An 18,303-nucleotide genomic window follows, 5' to 3' on the forward strand; every position below is an offset into this window, starting at 1 on the left:
GGTGTGCATAAAAACTGAGGACAGAATACAGCATGGGAAGAGCATGTGCTAAGAATTTGGATGCTTAAGGGTATCCTGGTCACTAACTCAGGGTCGCTCTTAAGCCCTTTAACTAGTGGCAAACCAAAACTAATCGATGTCCCCTCATCTCTTCTTCACTTTGTTCCTCTACATAATTGCCCGAGTACCTTAGCCACAAGTTGGTATTAGTGAGGAAAAATTATATTTGCCTAAATTCCCAAGAATCTTTGCTCCGCTGAAGTCTGTGTTGCAATGGTTATTTCCTGTTGTATTGCTATAAAGTTCTGGGTGAGACTTGCCACCCTTAAATCCTACAGGATGTGGGAAGGATGAAGGCTGACTAGCCCTGGGCCAAGCTGGCCATCCTTGCACTGCCACTTAAACCAAACTAGTGGAATAGACGGGCGGGAGTGTGGACCAGTTGGTCATCCTTCCTCTCTCCCTCTCACCTGACCTCACCGGAGCTTTTTCAGCAGTGGACTCAGACTAGATTCCAGAGGGGAGTGGCATGACTCCAGCGTCCAAATGTATCCTGGGTCGCCTTCCTTCTCTTCTTCAGCATGCCAGTTCTCAAACTTGGCCCGCATGGAGAAAGCGGTGGCCCAGATTCAAGGATCATTCTTACCCTTTCACAGCTCTGCAGGCTGGTATGGAAAAAGCACCTAGCATTCTCTTCTTCTCACCTTCCTCTGCTGGGGTACACAGAGCCACTCAGCTGTTCGGTAGTCTCTCCAGCTCATGCACCCAGTGGGAGTCTACTTAAAGAAGAATGTAGCACAAGAGGAGCAGATAAAAACACAAGTTAGTGTGGACTACAAGATCAAGCAAGCATCGTTTGTTGTGACCCCAGTTCCTTTATTTACTAACCACGAGAGTGCCTCAAGCCTCAGCGTCTGTGTATGCTCCACGGGGAGTGGTCAGAACACAGGCTGCTTCCTGTTGTCGTGAGGACTGATTTAAAGAATGTCCATAAAACACCATGCATGGGGCTGACACATGACAGACACAGTAACCGGAAGCACGTTTTACTGTTGTTCTTAGTAGAATTTTCTCAAGGAGCCAATAATGGAAATTCTGCAGTGATAAAAATCCACACATCTTCATCTGGTCACCCAACTGATGATGGTTGGAGACTGACCAGAAGCTGTTCATTTGGTTATAGCATCCTAGAGAGACTATTTCAATGACTCTTCCCATCTTTATCGCTTAGCTTCCCTTAACCTTCTTTTGACTGCTTATGACTCAAACATAAGAAGACATCAGATGAGAGTGTAGTTGAGCACATGCCCCTAAAGAGGGTCCAGTCGGCTGGCAAAACTAGAGTTTGAAAGTGTAACTTGTGACTCCTGGTGCCAGCGGAGAGGCGTGAGGCAACATCTTTCCTCCTAGAACATCCACATCCTCCTCCGGGAGCAGACTTGGTTTTCACTGAATGGACCGCTACGCTGGGGAGGCAACTTGTGCATCAGAGTATTTGGGAGAAAACTATTGACTAACTCTTACTCTTCCAGCCTTTCTCCCTTTCCCAATATTTAGGAACCTCAGCCAAGACAAAGAGCTCATTGTGTTGCTGGTACAAGCACCAGAACTAAATTAAACATTCATTGACTCTTAATTAATTATATTAAGGTTGGGCAATTCCCATTGCTTGGGGGAAAAAAAAACCCTCAAATACTTAATTTACTCATGATGTGGTGTGTATTGAACTAAACCACCACAAGACAATCACTCACTCAACAGAAACTGGGGCCTTGGCCCAGGAACTAATTAGCCCCTCTGTCTCTATATATAGCTATCTTCACCAGCAAGGCCATCTGGAAGTTCTTACCTTCCAAATTCTTTCCATCTAGCTCCCCCCCCCCAACCAATCATTACTGCCCAAATTCTTTCTTTTTTATTTTGTGTTACGTGACTTCCCACTCTTAGCTTCCCCAACCTTATCTAGACCTCAGGCCAGCTGCTCTGCCTGTTTGCCCCCTATTGAATTTCCAAGTGGCACACCTATTTTTCTCTACTTTCCAGTGGCAGGAAAAATATTTATATTAAACCCAGAGGTTGGTACAACTTCCAAGGGAGTTGGGCCTACCTGAGTTGGCTGTATCTGCCTACCATGGAGGTAAGCCACTGTGGTAGTGACTTTGATGGTTAGAGATGCATGGTGAGTATTTGGAAGAACTCAATTCCTTCCCCAGCTCATTGAACAAAAAGTGCTAATGTAATCTTCCCTTTGAAGAAATTCTTTCTGATCAAACAAGGTCTATTTTCTTTGGAGACAGAAAGGCAATATAGATAGTGTCTTGGCTGACCATATACTCAAAGAAAGTGGTTCTGCATATTTCAGTAATTCATAGTCCTTCCTCTGGCTTGCCAGGGATGTTCCAACTGGTCTCATGTATCCCCTCCCCTGCTGTCACACACACCATGCATCTGTTCACCCAGTCCTGGACATCTGCTCTCCTGACAGTGTACCCAGCTTCTTGCCACCCTCAGAATCTCAAAGCCAGCTGTACCTGAGCTCAGCACCCATCCCCTCTGTCTCTAAAGGCTGGCTGTTTCCCATCATGTAGGTCTCAGCTCAGCTGTTGCTTCCCAAGAGGACCTACCCAGACCAGGCCAACCCAGGGCTGTCCACGTGTTCCTGGTCCTCTCTGCCACTGTGCCCTGTTGTGAACTCTGTCATAGTACTTGTCACCATAGGAATTGTTGCTTTTCAACATGAGTGCCTGTGTTCAGTAGCAGAGGGCCCACTCAGTAGAGTTTACCATTGTGAGCCTCGTACCTGGTTCTACAGCTGTTGTTTTATGGCATAAGTGACTTTCTATGTATTAGTTACATCATATATGTACTTAGGATTCTTTGTCCATTTAGAATACTGTCCAGAAGTAGTAAGAAGTGGCTCCACTAAAAACTGAAAATTAACTTCATCTAAAGCATCTCCCACACCACCTCAAGTAGTGTGCTTTTAGTTGGTCTCTCTTACTTCTTAAGATTTGGGGACCCTTTGGAGTAAGTTTTCCAATACCACCCAAGTCCAGGCATCAGAAATGACCTGAGTCCTCCAGAGTTGTCACTCAGGGCTTCCTATTGTCCCCGGGAGACACAGTTCTTAACCACCCTTGCTATCCCACTAATACCAAGCTTCATGATGCAGAGTGCTCATTGGCATGAAGCAGGTAGCAAGGCCTGGGACTGTACTGGATGCTGTTCTATGGAGGGATGTGGTCTGCAAACCTGAACAGCTCTTCCTTCCACAAACCCTTTACAGTCAATTACCTGTTCTTTTCTTGCTGTTTCCATCTTAAGTGGCAGAAATCCCTGTGAACTAACCTCCTAATTCTCGGCTCTATTCATATTGGAAGTTTCCCCACAAAAAAATCTCCATAGTTGCCAGGCGGTGGTGGCGCATGCCTTTAATCCCAGCACTCGGGAGGCAGAGACAGGCGGATCTCTGTGAGTTCGAGGCCAGCCTGGTCTACAGAGCGAGATCCAGGGAAAGCACAAAGCTACACAGAGAAACCCTGTCTCGAAAAACAAAACAAAACAAAACAAAACAAAAAATGCTCCGTAGTGTCCCCATTTCATCAGGGCAAGCAGGACACTCTACAAAGTATCATCTGTCAGGGCCTCCCCCAAACCCCGGAAGGAATCCAGTTATGTGGGAGTTCAAATCCACGCAAACTGCACCCCAGCACTCGACTTTCCTTTATGGTCACACTGGATTCAGCTCATTTATTCTGGGGAAAAGAGCCTACCACACCAGCCAGGGCCTGGCCTGCTTTCCTCTGGGAGTCCTTGGTTTTTCATCCTCTCCTTCTAACCACATTTCCACAGTCTTATTTGTTTGTGTTTTTGTTTTCTACTGAGCTTGAGGATTGGGATCTTGGGAAGAAGGGACTAAGGCTGAACAGACCCTATTGTAATCTGTCTCTTGGTTAATGCCTAGTCTTCATAAAAACAGTAAGAGTAAATGCAGACAAGAAGGTAAAAGTCAAAGGCATGAATAAACAGTATAGAAAACCGCAACACCAAATCAAGAGATAATTCACAAGGATAAAAGGCGAATCTTTGAGGTATTTATTAGCAAAATAAGATTATTTCGATTTGATTCCACTAAAATTCAGTAGTTCCTCTATTACACTGGTCATTTGCCAGAGAACTCAAGTGGGTAGTTAGTGCTTTAGCATTAGACAGTGCTGTAGTTAGAGTTTTCCTGCCTGGCCCACAGTCAGGACAAATCTCTCTCACCCGCCAGGCCCACAGTTGCTCAGACCCAACCAAGTAAGCACACAGAGACTTATATTGTTTACAAACTGTATGGCCGTGGCAGGCTTCTTGTTATCTGTTTCTTCTATCTTAAATTAACCCATTCCTATTAGTCTATAAGTTGCCACGTGGCTCGTGGTTTACCAATACCTTACAACTTTCTTGTCATGGCAGCGGCTGGCTGTGTCTCTCCGCCTTCCACTTCCCAGAATTTTCTTCTCTGCTTGTCCTGCCTATACTTCCTGCCTGGTTACTGGACAATCAGCATTTTATTTATACAGAGTGATATCCACAGCACAGTGCTGGTGAGTTCTAGCCTCACTGGACAGTGAAAATTTCATTTTCACAGAAAGGTCTGCTAGAATTCTAAGTCTGCCCCTTGTCCTGTTTTATATAAGGAAAAGGAGGCAGAGAAGACACGAATGTTGTGTTAGTGATTGGGGTTTTGGTTGGTTTGGTTGGTTTTCGTTTTTGTTTTTTAAATTAGGTTCAGAAAGAAATTTATTTAAAAGTTACAAAATTAAGTAAAAATAAGAATGAATCTGTCAGCCAGGGAATCTGTCAGCTGTAATATGACTCTACCGTCTCTGCCTTGCACCAAAAGATGGCACCAGGTCCAGATGATGATGAAGTGAGTTCCACTGCAGTGTCAAGAAGAGTGGAGCTCGGGAGCTTTGCAAGCCCAGTGGGTCTGTGGCCCTGCAGCTTTGTCCCTTTTAGACATTACCCTTTCACTCATCTACATAATTTACAGCTTTCACTCCCAAAGGGACAACAGTGGGTCACCCAAATGGTCAATCCACTTTGTTCAGTAGATCCAGAGCAAAGGAGCACCCTGCCAAAACAGTTGACCCAGTGAGAGAGTGGAACTGAACCCATATTTCTATTTGTTCCTGTGTTACTAATTAAGGAAAATTTCTCCATTCAAAAGAATTTACCCACAGTTTTAAGTAACTACACTTGAGAGAGGTAGAAGATGTAATTGTTTTTATGTTGTCCTAATAGCAATAGAGAATATTTCTAACTGATCCCCACATGCACACAATCGAGTGCCCATCTGGAGGTTTCATTTCAGAGACTAGAAAATGGGACTCAAGAGATGTTGCCACTTCCCCAAGGACACTTGCCTCTTAGGGGTTACACAAAATCCCTGCCCAAGAGCCCTTTCAACATGGGCTAACCTACAGAGACTATAAATCATGAGAGCCAGTGGGGCTTCTGCAGGGGGAATGGAGTTTCCCCTGGTAACAGTAGCCATTCTTTAAGGCATCTTTGAGAGGTTACCTTTCTGGTACTACCTATCCAGAAAGCCCAGGAGACCACCTGCTTCCTTCTGTAATCAAAGCAATCACTGACTTTGGACTTGGTTCACTAAGGAAGCAAAGCTGGCTAGTAAAAACTAATGTTACATTGTAATATTCATCTTTTACATAAGAAGAGATGAAAAAAATGATAGCTGCCCAAAGTAAAGATCCAGGTGGGCTATGGGACTCTCAGAGATGACGAGTCATCCACCTTAGAGACAGTGTCCCACTGCTGTGTTCTTGGACCATCTGAAGTCCTTATGCCCATTGACCCCACCAGAGTTGGTCACTGACATTCATCAGCAGTCGGTCACTTGCCTGATCTCCTTTGATTATGTGGGTTTTCTCAAAACTGGGCTTCCAAATACCATGAGCTTAATGGAGAGGCAAAGGCATGTATGCTCAGGGGCCTCGACGGTTTTCAAGGATCAAAAAGACATGCTAAGCAAGAATTTCCCCAGTTACCCACTTCCTTAGCTGTTCATTCCAGACTTACCAGGTCAGACCCAGCTCATCTTTGATGGTTTGTATTGTGTAAGATGGACTTTGGGAAACTCAGAGATGAGAAACTTTTTTTTTTTATTGTAACTAAAGCAGAAGTCCATTTTAGGTTTAGATTTAGATTCTTTGGGGGCACGCCTACTTGAGAATAGGGTGCTCCTTAAAAAATTTCCTCTTGCAGAAATGCAGACATGCCTTTCAGTCCCCTTGAGTTAAGGCATGGGCTTAGAGGGATAATGTGCCCTGGATTTAGCTTCAGTTTAAGCCTTTGTGTTGCTGACAGGGCTTAAAAGGGGCAGGTAATCACTAGTACAATGTGTCATCTTCTCTCTCCCTTCTCTTATGAAATAAGTACTGGCCTTTATTATTTTTTTTAGAGCAACTTAATAATTTCTTTTCAGTGAAAGAAAACTCTCACCATTTTCCTTGAGCCTTATATTTTCAGAAAGAAATCGCCATGAGAAGATGGAAGTAGGACTAGACGGCTGACACAGGGACAGTGTGCTTCCATTTACACTGATCCTTTGACTTCTCTGACAGACCTTGAATGGCTGACTCTCAGTGTCAGGAAGCCTGAAAGAGAGACCTGAGGATGGTCATTGTCTCAGTGGGTGGCTTCAGGACCATGTACACAGAGTCTCTAATTTTTCCCTGCCTTTATCATACCCAAAACAGTCACAGTGGTCCACTTGAGGATGAGCCCAGCAAAAGCCTGAGTGAAATAAGCATTCTTTATTCCCATTCTGCAGTGGGGAAGCTTAGTCCGTGCCCAGAGCCATGGCTGAGGGGTGGTGGGACTGAGTGTCAGACCTTGCAACCTCCAGACTCCCTGTAGCTAGACCTCCTGCCGGAAGTCAGTCAGTTTTTCCCACAGAGTGCCTCTTCTGGCCACTACTTCTTATCTGTTTTAGTATGCTTCTAGGGTGACCCCACACCTCCAGCCTCTGGGGATAATCCCCTGGGCTCTCAACCCTGGGAGCCTGTCTAATCCACAGGCCCCAGGCAGTTGGGAAAACTCAGCAGTCTCCTTCCTGTTTCTAGATGCTCAGGTTCAGTCTCCAGGTACCGTCCTCAGATCCCCTCCTGGATGGGTTCCCTACATAATTTTTATGAATTTTCCACCACTCACAGATAATGGGATACTTTTCCTCTTCTGAAAATTGTATTCATTGCTTTTTTCTGGTTCTTGTGATTCTGGCTTGCCAGTATCCAAAATACCTTTATTCTCTTCCTAAATCCTTCTCTGGAAGTCAGCTTTCAAGGGCTTCCTCAGGAGCCTCCTCTAAGCTTTTGAAGTTGCCCTTGTCCCCCTTTTCTGACCTATTGAAGCTCTCAGAGTTCTGGTTCAATATTCTGAGAGTTTAGAGGCCACCATTCCTCAGACCTTCCTCTTTATCTGCATAGTGTCCCTCATGCAATCTTGTGCAGGGTTTGGTTTGGGTTTTGGTTTTTTAATGACTAGGCAATGCTCTGTACCCTGTTTTGGCTTTCCTTTGGAGGGAGCTAAAATATAACAGTCAGAGCTGCTGTTTGTTGAGTGGTGAACAGGTACTGGGCACTGTTACATATGCTTCCTAGAATCTTCACAGTGCTCCGGAGCAATAGACTGACTTTAGCTTCCTCTGTCAGAGGAGACAGAAGGGTCTTCTCCCACACTGCATCCTGAAGCAGGCAGAGGGACTTTGACCCCTGTGCTCTGTGGCTTTTTGCCATCCTCCACTACTTGCAAGGAGACTTGTGCCTGCGCCTGGGGAACAAAGGAAAGAAAGCAGCCTCTTTTGTTCCCAGGCTTTCTGCAGGAGTGGGTTCTGAGCACCTCCCTTGGTGCTGGAGTGGAGCTGGAGAGCTGGGTGTTGAATTGGGATGTTCAGTTTTAAAAGCTTTCCAAGTCTATGTGAGTGCTGTCCAAATCCGCCTCAGAGTCAGCCTGACCTTGGTGGTGGGTGGATGTATCCCCAGCCCTCCCTGCTCCTGCCTTAGGAATGGGCCTCTTCTATGTGCCTTTAGATGCTGTAGTCCTTTTTGGAACAAAATAGAGTATAAACAAACAAAGCTGGGTATTTTACATTTTTAATAGCAGCAAACGCTTCCATAATAATTCTGAAAATTAACTTTTTGTCATTAGGTGGTTTGTGGCCTTTTGAGCCACACTGTCACTTTCTGGCCTTGGGTTTACATAGCCTATAGAAGCAGCCAGTCTGAGGAAATTAGTGGTAGCCAGTAGTTTGCATCATGTGTGATGTAGACTTTTACATGCTGGAATGTAGTTTCCAAATACTAGCTTCCTTTTGTGGTAGACGTTTGTTCTCAGTGTTTCATTTCAGATGGAGTTATATTAGCAGAGTGTTAGGGGATGGAAAAAACAAGGAGATCACAAACCATTTACTTTAAATCCAGTGTGTGTCCGAATCACATTGCACTCTGAAGTCATGCCTATTCTGCCACCTTTCTGACTCACCTTTGCCACAGTGTCTCCCGTGGTGTCAGCATGTTGCATGTTTACCAGGTAGAACTGTGGATGCTCCACCTGGATTTCCAAATAGTGCTGTTTTGATAATCAAAATTGAAGTGTTCTCTAACTCAGGAAGTGTGACCGCAGTTTCAGAATGATGCTTGCCAAGTTAGCCCCGGAGAACCTGGGTGTGGATGAGGGCATGGAGCAAATAGACACGAGGTAGTGGTTCCCAATTACTCATCCAGCTGGCTTTGGCGGAAGCATGCCACTGTACCTCCTCTCCTTTCACCAAGGAAGGGGAAAGCTCATGGCAGAGGAATACAATGACTTGCAGGATCCTGTTGGCCTCAGCTCATCCTACTGCTGACCAGTGATGTAGAGCACTATGGGAAATCCTCCTGCATCCATCTCCTCAAATCCACCCTCTGCTTTTGCTTTTCCTGATAGAAATGCTCTTCCACTCAGTTGGCCTGTCTGTCTCCTTGCATTTGCAAAGGATCAAACTAGAAATGCTGCTTCTCCTCGAGAAGCATCTCTGACCTCCCCTCGCCCTAAAGAAGCAGAGTTACTTCTCAATGCCTTCAGTATTCCTGCATATAACTCTCCTAGAGTCTGTTAACACAACACTTGGCATAGTCATTATGAATATGTCTTCTTCTCCTCCAACCATTTCCTTGATCTCTCCATCCCGGGCCTAACCCAGTGCCTGGAAAACAGTAGGTAGGCGCCTTGGGGCTCTGTTAAAGGAAGACGCAGCAGGATGCAATATCCCTGAAAGGCAGAAGCTGTAACCTGTCTGGGTGAAATCCCCCAATAAATTCCATTCTTTGTTGTCATCTATTCTGCTTTTCATGAGGGAGTGTTTAACACCACCTGAAAAGTAAAACCAAGCACTCCTGTCAGAGGCCACTGGCCACTGGAAAGCCCAGCTTTTCCTACCTGGGTATTTAGCCAGCCCACCACTTAGGTGTTTGGTTTGTTTTGTCTTTTAATGATAGTGTCTCATGGGTGTTATCTCTTCCTTTTATGTAGTTGGAGAAGAATAGACAATCAAAGATACCACCTCTAGGAGAGGGTTTAAAGTCAAATTGTGTTCTGTATGAGTAGAAAAGGAGACAGAGGGGAGACTAGGTATGGGGTATCATGAAGTAGGGAAAATGTTTCAGAAGCTTCCTGGTGATTTTTGTATGCAGCCATCTTTCATATCCCTGGAAGATAAAATCACCATAAAGGGTCATAAACCACTGTCAGGGTATTTGACAAGCCCCATAGGTAGTTGTTCCAAGACAGTAAAAGCATCTTAATTGACCCAAATGACAACAGTTATGTTATAAATATCTAGAATTTATGGCCTGAAAAGGCATAATCAAGTCTTCCATCAGTTAAGTCTGCAAAGGAGAAGCTTGAGGATTTAAGATAGAGCTGCAAGTTGGGGGAAATGGGATTAGCCTTAACTTTATGACAGACACCAAGCTAAGTGGATCTCAGTGCTTTCAAGTTCCTGATCCTCAGGAGTTAAAGGCAGTGGTGTTGCAGCGTTGGTAAAAAGCCACCCAGACCCTCTGTACAGCTGTCATTTTATTGGCCTTGTAAAGTCTCACATTCAGCGTGACAAATCCAAGACCATATACCTGTGAAGAAGAGATGCTTTAGCCGATGTGGTTCAGAGGAAGTAGACTAGAGGGGTTAGAGGGTGAAAGCCTGTATGTTTATGCCCAGGCTTCCTTGGAATCTGCAGAGTCCCTGTGAAAAACAAGTAGATGCTGGTCCCAAGATCCATGTGGGCTGGGAGAAGATGCCTCACTGTCTCCAGTACTGGAGTACATGAAATTGAAGGCAGACTCTTAAAATGAGTTTTTTTATCCAAACACTCTGCCTAGTTTTCAAACCAGTTAGAAACTAGATTCAGATTTAAAATTTTGATTCGCTTTCTAATTATTTTATTGGAAGAGATGTGTTAATATCAAGCAGGGCTACCACTTTGAAAGCAGAAATTAAGATAAAACCAGTCTGGAAAAGAGTGCCATAGTTTAAATAAATTTGATAATGCTGCTCAGCTACACAATGGCCCTGGGGACGCACTGGCCAATGGAGAGGAGCTGTCTTCCAGGTGAAAGACAAACAGCCTAACCCTGATTTGCAGGCTTCAAATGTGACGGTCACTTGCTTGGCCCTGAAGGGCTCATGTTATATAATACTGCCATCTATGAAGTCAGGAAACTTTCTTAAATGAATTTAAGAACAGCCTTTCAAATACAGCTGCAGATAAAATCCATAGGGAGGTCATTTGTGTTTGAACTTCAGAGATAAAGCTTATCCCTGATAAATCTGATCCTTCAGTAAGCATTCTAGGGCCCTGGTGGACATACCTCAAACACTGAAGCAGCATTGCTCATAGGAATCCTTTCAACTTCCGCTTACTCCACTCATGAGTCAAGAAGTCTCTCAACATTTATCCATACAATCCTTGCACACATCCGCATTCTAACAGTTTCTTGGGACCAGTTAGGTTCCAAATTATGTGCTCCCTTTGTTCCTTCTCAGGGGTATGAAACAGAACTTCAGTTGGGAGTATATTTTGGTCCAGATTTCCTGTGTACTTCCATACCCTTCAACAGTACATCTCCCAAATCTGAAACTCCATGGCTCACACTGTGGGAGCAATAGAAAATCTGGACCTGATTATGAGATGATGAAGCAGGGAGATGCAGGCATGTGAGGGGATCAGTGTACAAACGGATAAGCCCTGATGCAGCCCAGCCCGCTGCGAAGGACAGATCGTTTTGGGTTTGAACCCTGCTTGTACATTTCAGCCTAATGAAGTCTAGCATTTGCTTTGTGTGGCGCTTGGGGAGCTTTTGGTGTTAACAGAATTCTTTTCTAAAGAAATTCCTTTGGATCCCTTCAGAATTTGTCCTGTTTCCAGGTTCCAATAGGAAAAACATGGACAAGATTTTAATAGAAAAATAGCGCTCCAGGTTTTTTACTTGGCAATCTCCCTGCTCCAGGGCTGCTCTGGCTTGAGTACATGAGCGGGTCAATGTGGTGGAGAATCTCAGGGCATTTGTCTCCTGGTGGAAGGGACAGGAGAAACAGGAGCTACCCAGGAAGTTTGTTGCTGAGAATTGAGCCTACAGCCAGTGTCTCCATTTAGTTCTTACTTTGCTGGAGATTTTGTTCCAACTAAAACCCTGTGTTATCACATGTGTCCTGTGTTCATGTCTCTCAGATGAAAGGAAGCAAGGTCTTCCCCTGAAGTCTCAGACATGGCTGTCTTCCTGTTGCTGGGGAGAATAGTGGTGGTATGATTGGGAGGTGGGTAGGGTTTTTTGAGGGATGTGTGTGTGTATATGTTTTAACTGATTTTTAAAGATAATAAATATGTCTTAGGGTTACTATTACTCTGATGAAATAACATGACCTAAAGCAAGTTGGGAAGGAGAAGGTTTGTTTGGCTTCCATTTCCACATTGTAGTTGATCACTGAAGGAAGTCAGGACAGGAACTCAAGCAGGGCAGGAACGTGGAGGCAGGAACTGATGCAGAAGACATGGAGTGGTACTGCTTATTAGATTGCTCCCATGACTTGTTCAACCTGCTTTCTTATAGAACCCAGGACCACCACTCCAGGGTGGGAGCACCTACTATGGGCTGAGTCCTCCCACATCAATCACTAAGAAAATGCCCTGCAGGCTTGCCTATAGCTCAGTCTCATAGAGGCATTTTCTCAGTTGAGGCTCCCTCCTTCCAATGACTATAGCCCGTGTCATGTTGACATAAAACTAGCCAGCACACAATATTTATTTATTATATATTATTAAAAATTTTAGATAATTGGAGCTGGGAAGACGGCTCGCACATCAGGTAGAGGTGGTTGTCGCCAACCCTGAAGACCTGTGTGGTCATTGTGGCCCCTACCTAGCAAAAAGGAGCCAACTCCACCAGTTGTCCTCTGACTCCCAGGTGCCTGTTCCCTCCCCTGCACCCCCCAGTCACCCACACAAATAAATAAATAAGTATAAATAAATACCAAATCGGAAGTTTTAAATCATTTGAAACTTCAGTGGCAGAGTGCTTGCCTCGCCCAGCACTGCAAAAGTTAATCAGTGATCAATTCACACAAGTCTCTGTATAAAAAGTCAAAATCCCCTCAAGTCCACCACATAGAAATGCTAACATTTCAGGGAACTAGGCATCTTTTTAATTTTTCTGTTGCTCGATGAAAAAGAATGAGATTGTATTATGAAAGTTGTTAGAACTGCCCTTTGAAGTTCACACTGCATGCTGTGTGCTATATGCTACATGCTGTATGCCACACACACATACTGATGTGTGTCTCTAGCATCCTCGCCAGTATCTATCCACCCCTTGTTAAAACACCTCCTGTTAGACCCCTGAAGTTCCTTGTGCTTAACCTCTATTTGTTTAGCCTATGATTTCTTTAGAATAATTCATAAAGTGAAATTTCACATTGATAAAGGTAAATGTTGTGAACTGACTTCCTGGGGATGCCATTGCGGGTCTCCAGTGTTCCCCATCTTCCTAGCTTTTTTGTTTTCTGTTTAATTCCAGTAAGTGCAGAATGTTTGGATTGTTTCCACCCTTTGGTGATGTTTTGTAAATTAACAGAAACTGGCACAAAGTGAAACTTCCAAGTCCCTTCAAGGAGAGATGCCCTTGTGGAAATAAAGAAGGTCTTGGGGACACCACCACCACCACCACTCCACCCCTGCCCCATCACCAGTGTGGTCTTGGTTTCTTACCTGTCACTACAGTCCCTTAAACTTGTGCTTTCTTTTGAGGTAAGATTGGTGTCTTCAGTGAGGGGAAATTCCCAGTGCTGGGAATGAGCCGGGCCCACCATCCCCACTTAGGCCTTTACAAACACCCAAAGGAAAGCTTGGCTAATGGGTTAATTTTTGCTGGCCATACGTTTTAAATCTGGGATTTCTTAGTCATTGAAGGGTTGGGGCTCAGGCCCTTTTATCCTTTTATTAGTGAATTCACTGAAGTAGGCAGACAGAAAGCGTTCAAGTGGCCGCAGATAAACTTGTTAAATCCTTGGGAGTCTTTCCTTCTTGCTCTGGGCATTTATCATCGTGGTGGAGTTAAAAGGCAATTAGGCCTGTAGGTCTTTGCTGGTTTGTTTATTGGCCTTTTACACATGGGTGTTGAAGAGACAGGGGCCAATTCCTTATCCCAGTTCTGATGGCCAGAGGGGAAGGAGACCTCAGCCCAGCAATGTAGGTCTCCTTGAAAGACAGACTTGGCAGAAAGTGGGAGGAAAATCATTTCAGTATAGTACCTGTTCCCCACAATGCTCATTGTTGGTGGAAAATGCAGTCTGCTGGTTCCATGCTGTGTTCCATTTCCTGGGAAATGGTTTTATGGAGGGGCATTTGATGAAAAAGTTTGCTCTAATTGTTCGCTGCCCCAAGGTGTTAGTGAAGGTGGGGGCATCCTGGAAATGTTCCTTTCCAGTCTCTGGAGTACACACACACACCACCCACACACACACACACACACACACACACACACACACACACACGATAAAGGAGTGCCAACAGTTTGAAAGTGGGTGGGGGCAGATTTCCACTCAGCACCTTGCCCCCCCCTCCCCCCAGTCTCTCTAGGCAAGCTAGACTTAGGAAAATTCATGAACGGAATCTTGGCGTTCTCCACAACTTCTCCATTCTTCCTCTTCCCTCCATGGGCTCATGGCCTTTAGCCTACAGTCCTGTGAGGGAAGCCTTGCAGCGGACTAAAGCTTACCCCTAATTAGCAGTCCTGCCTTAGCCAAGGGACGCGGCTCCTTCTGCAAACCCTCCTGAAATCTGACTTTCCTCACTGTCAACATGGGCACCTCCCAGAGGCAGCCATGGGACCGCTCCAGCTGGGTATGCTCACTAGTTTAAACACGGATGATGGGGCTGGGAGGCGTCCTAAGTCAAGTCCCCAGCACCACAGAACGAACCAACCACAGTGATAGACACCTGGATTCCCTTCATAGGTGAACCCCGAGACTCACTAGTCAGCCAGTCTAGCTGAACTGGGAAGTTCCAGGCTAGGTAAGAGACCGTCTCAGAAATATAAGATGGATGAACTGTGAGACAGCTCAGTGGGTAAAGGTCCTTGCCACCAAGCTTGATGACCTGAGTTCAATTCTAGAAACCCACATGGAAGAAGGACAGATTGTTCCTGACCTTCACACATTCACTGTGGCACACACACGACCACACATTCACATGCATGCACCTACAAACACAAAATAAAAATTTAAAAATGAAAGTGAAGAACAATTAAAGATATACCATGTTAACCTCTAGTCTCCATATACATCCATGTACATGTGCACACACACACAACCTCACCAACATGTACATGCATAGACAGAAACTCTTGTCTATCACACACACACACACACACACACACACACACACACACACACACACACAAAGGCTGAGGAGTCAGGCACTCTTGGGTTTGATCTTGGGTTCTGTGTTCTAACTTGGTGGGTCCAGTCAATTTCAGGCTCTGTAAAATAAGGACAAAGATAGTCTCTTCCATTCTGACTTGAGAAACGAAGTGTGCAGAGAGCTTATCATGGCACAGGAGACAATCAGTGATAGCTGTTATTATTTACATCTCTGACACACAGATAGAGTGTATATGTGTGTAAACACATAGTCATAAGACAATTACTTTGAAAAAAGAAAGCTTAGCTATTTTTAATCTTACCCACGTAGGGTACTACTGAAGTATCAAAGCCCCAGCTGTATAGAAAGAAAATCTTTGCCCCCTCCCCAGATACCTGGAATGTAAGGACTTGCGTTTCCACAGCTGAGGGCAATGCTCTCAATCAATGGACTCCTCTTTCTGAGCAGCCACTCCTTATTCAAACGCGGGTTTCCTTGGAGTTGGCACCTTGCCTTAATTCTCTCCACTAAAGAAAACACAATAGATAACTGTGCCTTTTATTCCCAATGTGACCCTCCACGTTCTGAAACTAATTTGCCATTGAATCTTGCCAGCCTCTGCTGGAGGACTTCCTCTGGCTGAGTAATGTGGTTCTGATTAAGGACATCCTATAAGACCCAGGAGACAGCCTGGGAAGGAAATGGGTCTGAGGCAGAGAATGGATTTCTAGCCACTAGTGGGACATGTCGTGTCAAAGACTGAAGGTGTAGGGCGTCTCTCCTTAGGAAGACTCTCAGAGAGAAGAAAAGCAAATGGCCGACAAATTGGCATCTTTTATGCAAAGCTGACAGGCAAGCAGGCCTCTTAGCAGAAAGAAGATATGCAGAGCCCTGAGGCCAAAAGGCAGGCAGCAGGCTTTTTGAAGTCCCTGCCTGCATGCCACTTCTAACAGCAAGACTTCAGCTGTATGGCCTTCTCATAAAGATAGGAAAACCTACTTTTCAACTCAAATCTCATAGTTCAAAAAAGTGATATTTCATTTCCCTCCCTAGTACTTGCACAGAGGCAGACTTCTGTTCTGCATAGAAGCAGGCTGGTTTTTAATCCCTACTGTTCTGTGAACTGAGCTGCAAATGCTAAACTTTGCCTCATTCCATGGAGGCGAGAGCTCCCCCTTGGGCCCTGCTAAGCACTGACGGGCCCCTGCCCTGACTAGTGGGTAACTCAGGAACTTGGGATACCCCCGTTGCTACCCCTGGCCTGACAGGATGGGCATCCATGGCAGCAAAGACAATAGTGGTACTGAACGGGTAGTAGGATTTTGAAGAACATGGAGTTTCCTTACCAAATACCTAAAAATCGACTAATAGTTGTAACTCTAATATGATTTTCTTGTTAATCTCTGTCAAAGCATGAAATCCGATATGTTAACCATGACTAAGCCATGAAATTTGTCAACTTTGTCTGTAATTTACACAAGCTCTCTATTTTTTCTCTCCTTAAGTCTGAAACACAAAGTGTAGAACATTACATCCCAGCATGCTCTTCCCAGCAGGCTGTTAGGATCCTTTGACAAGCAAGAACAGAGGGTATGCATTCCTCATGCTGTTTCAGGAACCAAGGACAGATAACGATAAAACGTGAAAAACGAAGTTATTTTCCTTTGAGGTGATAACCATGAACATACTACATTTGCTTAGATGTCAGTGAGTATCAATAAACGTTCAAATTAGTTTTATGGTTCATGTCAATGGACATAATAATAAACTTCCTTAAAGTAGTAGATTGTTTTGAGGAAAAAATAATAAATGAATAAAACATGCATTATTTCCTGTTTAGCTTCAATTATAGGTTGTATGATTAATCTCTTCAAGCCAGTATGAATATAGGCTCTCAACGTTGACTATGTGTAAGGCATTTAACTGCCACCCTGACCCTGGCTTTTTTCTTCTAAAAAGGCCAATTTGTAGGTGGCTTTAAAGCCCTATGAGGCTGAGCTGGACACGCCTGCCCTTTGCTCAGCAGTCCATGTTTGGTCACTTGACTACAGCAGAAGGAAGTTAACTTCAGAAGACTGAAAGGAAATGGAGGAGGGTGGGCAGTTTGAAGCAGCGGACAGCTTGCCCTGTGCAGGGAAGGAGAGCAGCTGGCAAGAAGAAAGAGATGCTGGAGAATGGGCGAGTGCTCAGGCTGGGATGTCATTTTCTTCTGTCCCTGCCAAACCTTTTCTCTTAGACTCAAAGGAAAATGTCCCAGAAGCTCCCCAACTGTTTCCTGACCTCTGTGCTGCAGATCCTGGGTCTGATAATCAGATGGTTTAGAACTAAGAGCGCTTTGTCAACTTGGGTCATCACATAGCCAGTGTTTTAAAACTTTTTTTTTTTTTTTTTTTTAATACAAATCTTGGGCAGTACTCCAGAACCTAAGACAGCCCTTCCCAGAAACCTGGCTGCTGGATCTGAAGGACAGGACCTGTGCAAACAGTTAAGCTGGCCTGTTCATTTTTCAACAATGAAACCAGAGCCTATGGAGCCCAGCTAGTTGCTCTACTGCTCAGCTGATCCATGGTACCCAGTGCCCAGCCATGTCTGCTCACTTTACAGTTTCTCACTGTGACCCCAGCCTCTTCCATTCCCACCCAAATATGAAAGAGGAATCCCCAGGCAGAGGACTTCAGGGTTCTTGTGGTCCCATTGGAAGTCTCTTGGACCCTTAAATGGCCTGTGGCTATCAGGAGACCTACAGACGCTCTTACCACCTCAAAAGCAGTGCTTTGTAAAAGCATGGAACTGGAAAAAGGACTTTCTTACGGAAAGTGTCCACAACTTTTGCCAAATGCTCTCAAATTTGTGACCCCCATAGGGTCAAGAATGATTTCCCTATAATTTGTGCCCCTAAAAGTCACTTTGCCAGTTCTGATTGTGAGTTGCACGGTTAACAATTACATCCACTTTAACCTTTCAAGGCAAATGTAGCATATAATCCTCTGAGTGCCTGAGGTCCCAGGATTGCTTGTAAAACAGCAACTGGGTTGTGAATTCCTTAAGTTATCTCTGCAGCTGAATTCTAACTAGAGCCAGGTTCTGACCATCTTAGAGATGAGAGGCTACAAATCTATTGAAATAGTTCAGGTTTCTATATAATGCCCCCTTCACTCTGAGTAACAAACAATCATTTCTTGGCTTAATTCTGCTTTGGTCTTAGGTTAGGATTGCCAGATTTAGCAAGTATAGGAAAGCTTGGGAGTGTTAGAGCAATTGGCCGGGTTAAAAGCATATTCTGTTTGCAGACTTTTCGTTCAGTTCCCCAATGTCCACAGAGAGGCTAACAGCAAGCTATAACT

General features: G+C 44.7%; 1 protein-coding gene across 1 annotated transcript in view; it reads left to right on the plus strand.

The window, feature by feature from the left end:
- Nucleotides 1-18,303, plus strand: part of Erc2 (ELKS/RAB6-interacting/CAST family member 2) — a 913,086-nt gene that overhangs the window by 795,651 nt on the left and 99,132 nt on the right. The window lies entirely within an intron of this gene.

The sequence above is a fragment of the Onychomys torridus genome, chromosome 9 (genome assembly GCF_903995425.1).
Source record: "Onychomys torridus chromosome 9, mOncTor1.1, whole genome shotgun sequence".
Taxonomy (NCBI): domain Eukaryota; kingdom Metazoa; phylum Chordata; class Mammalia; order Rodentia; family Cricetidae; genus Onychomys; species Onychomys torridus.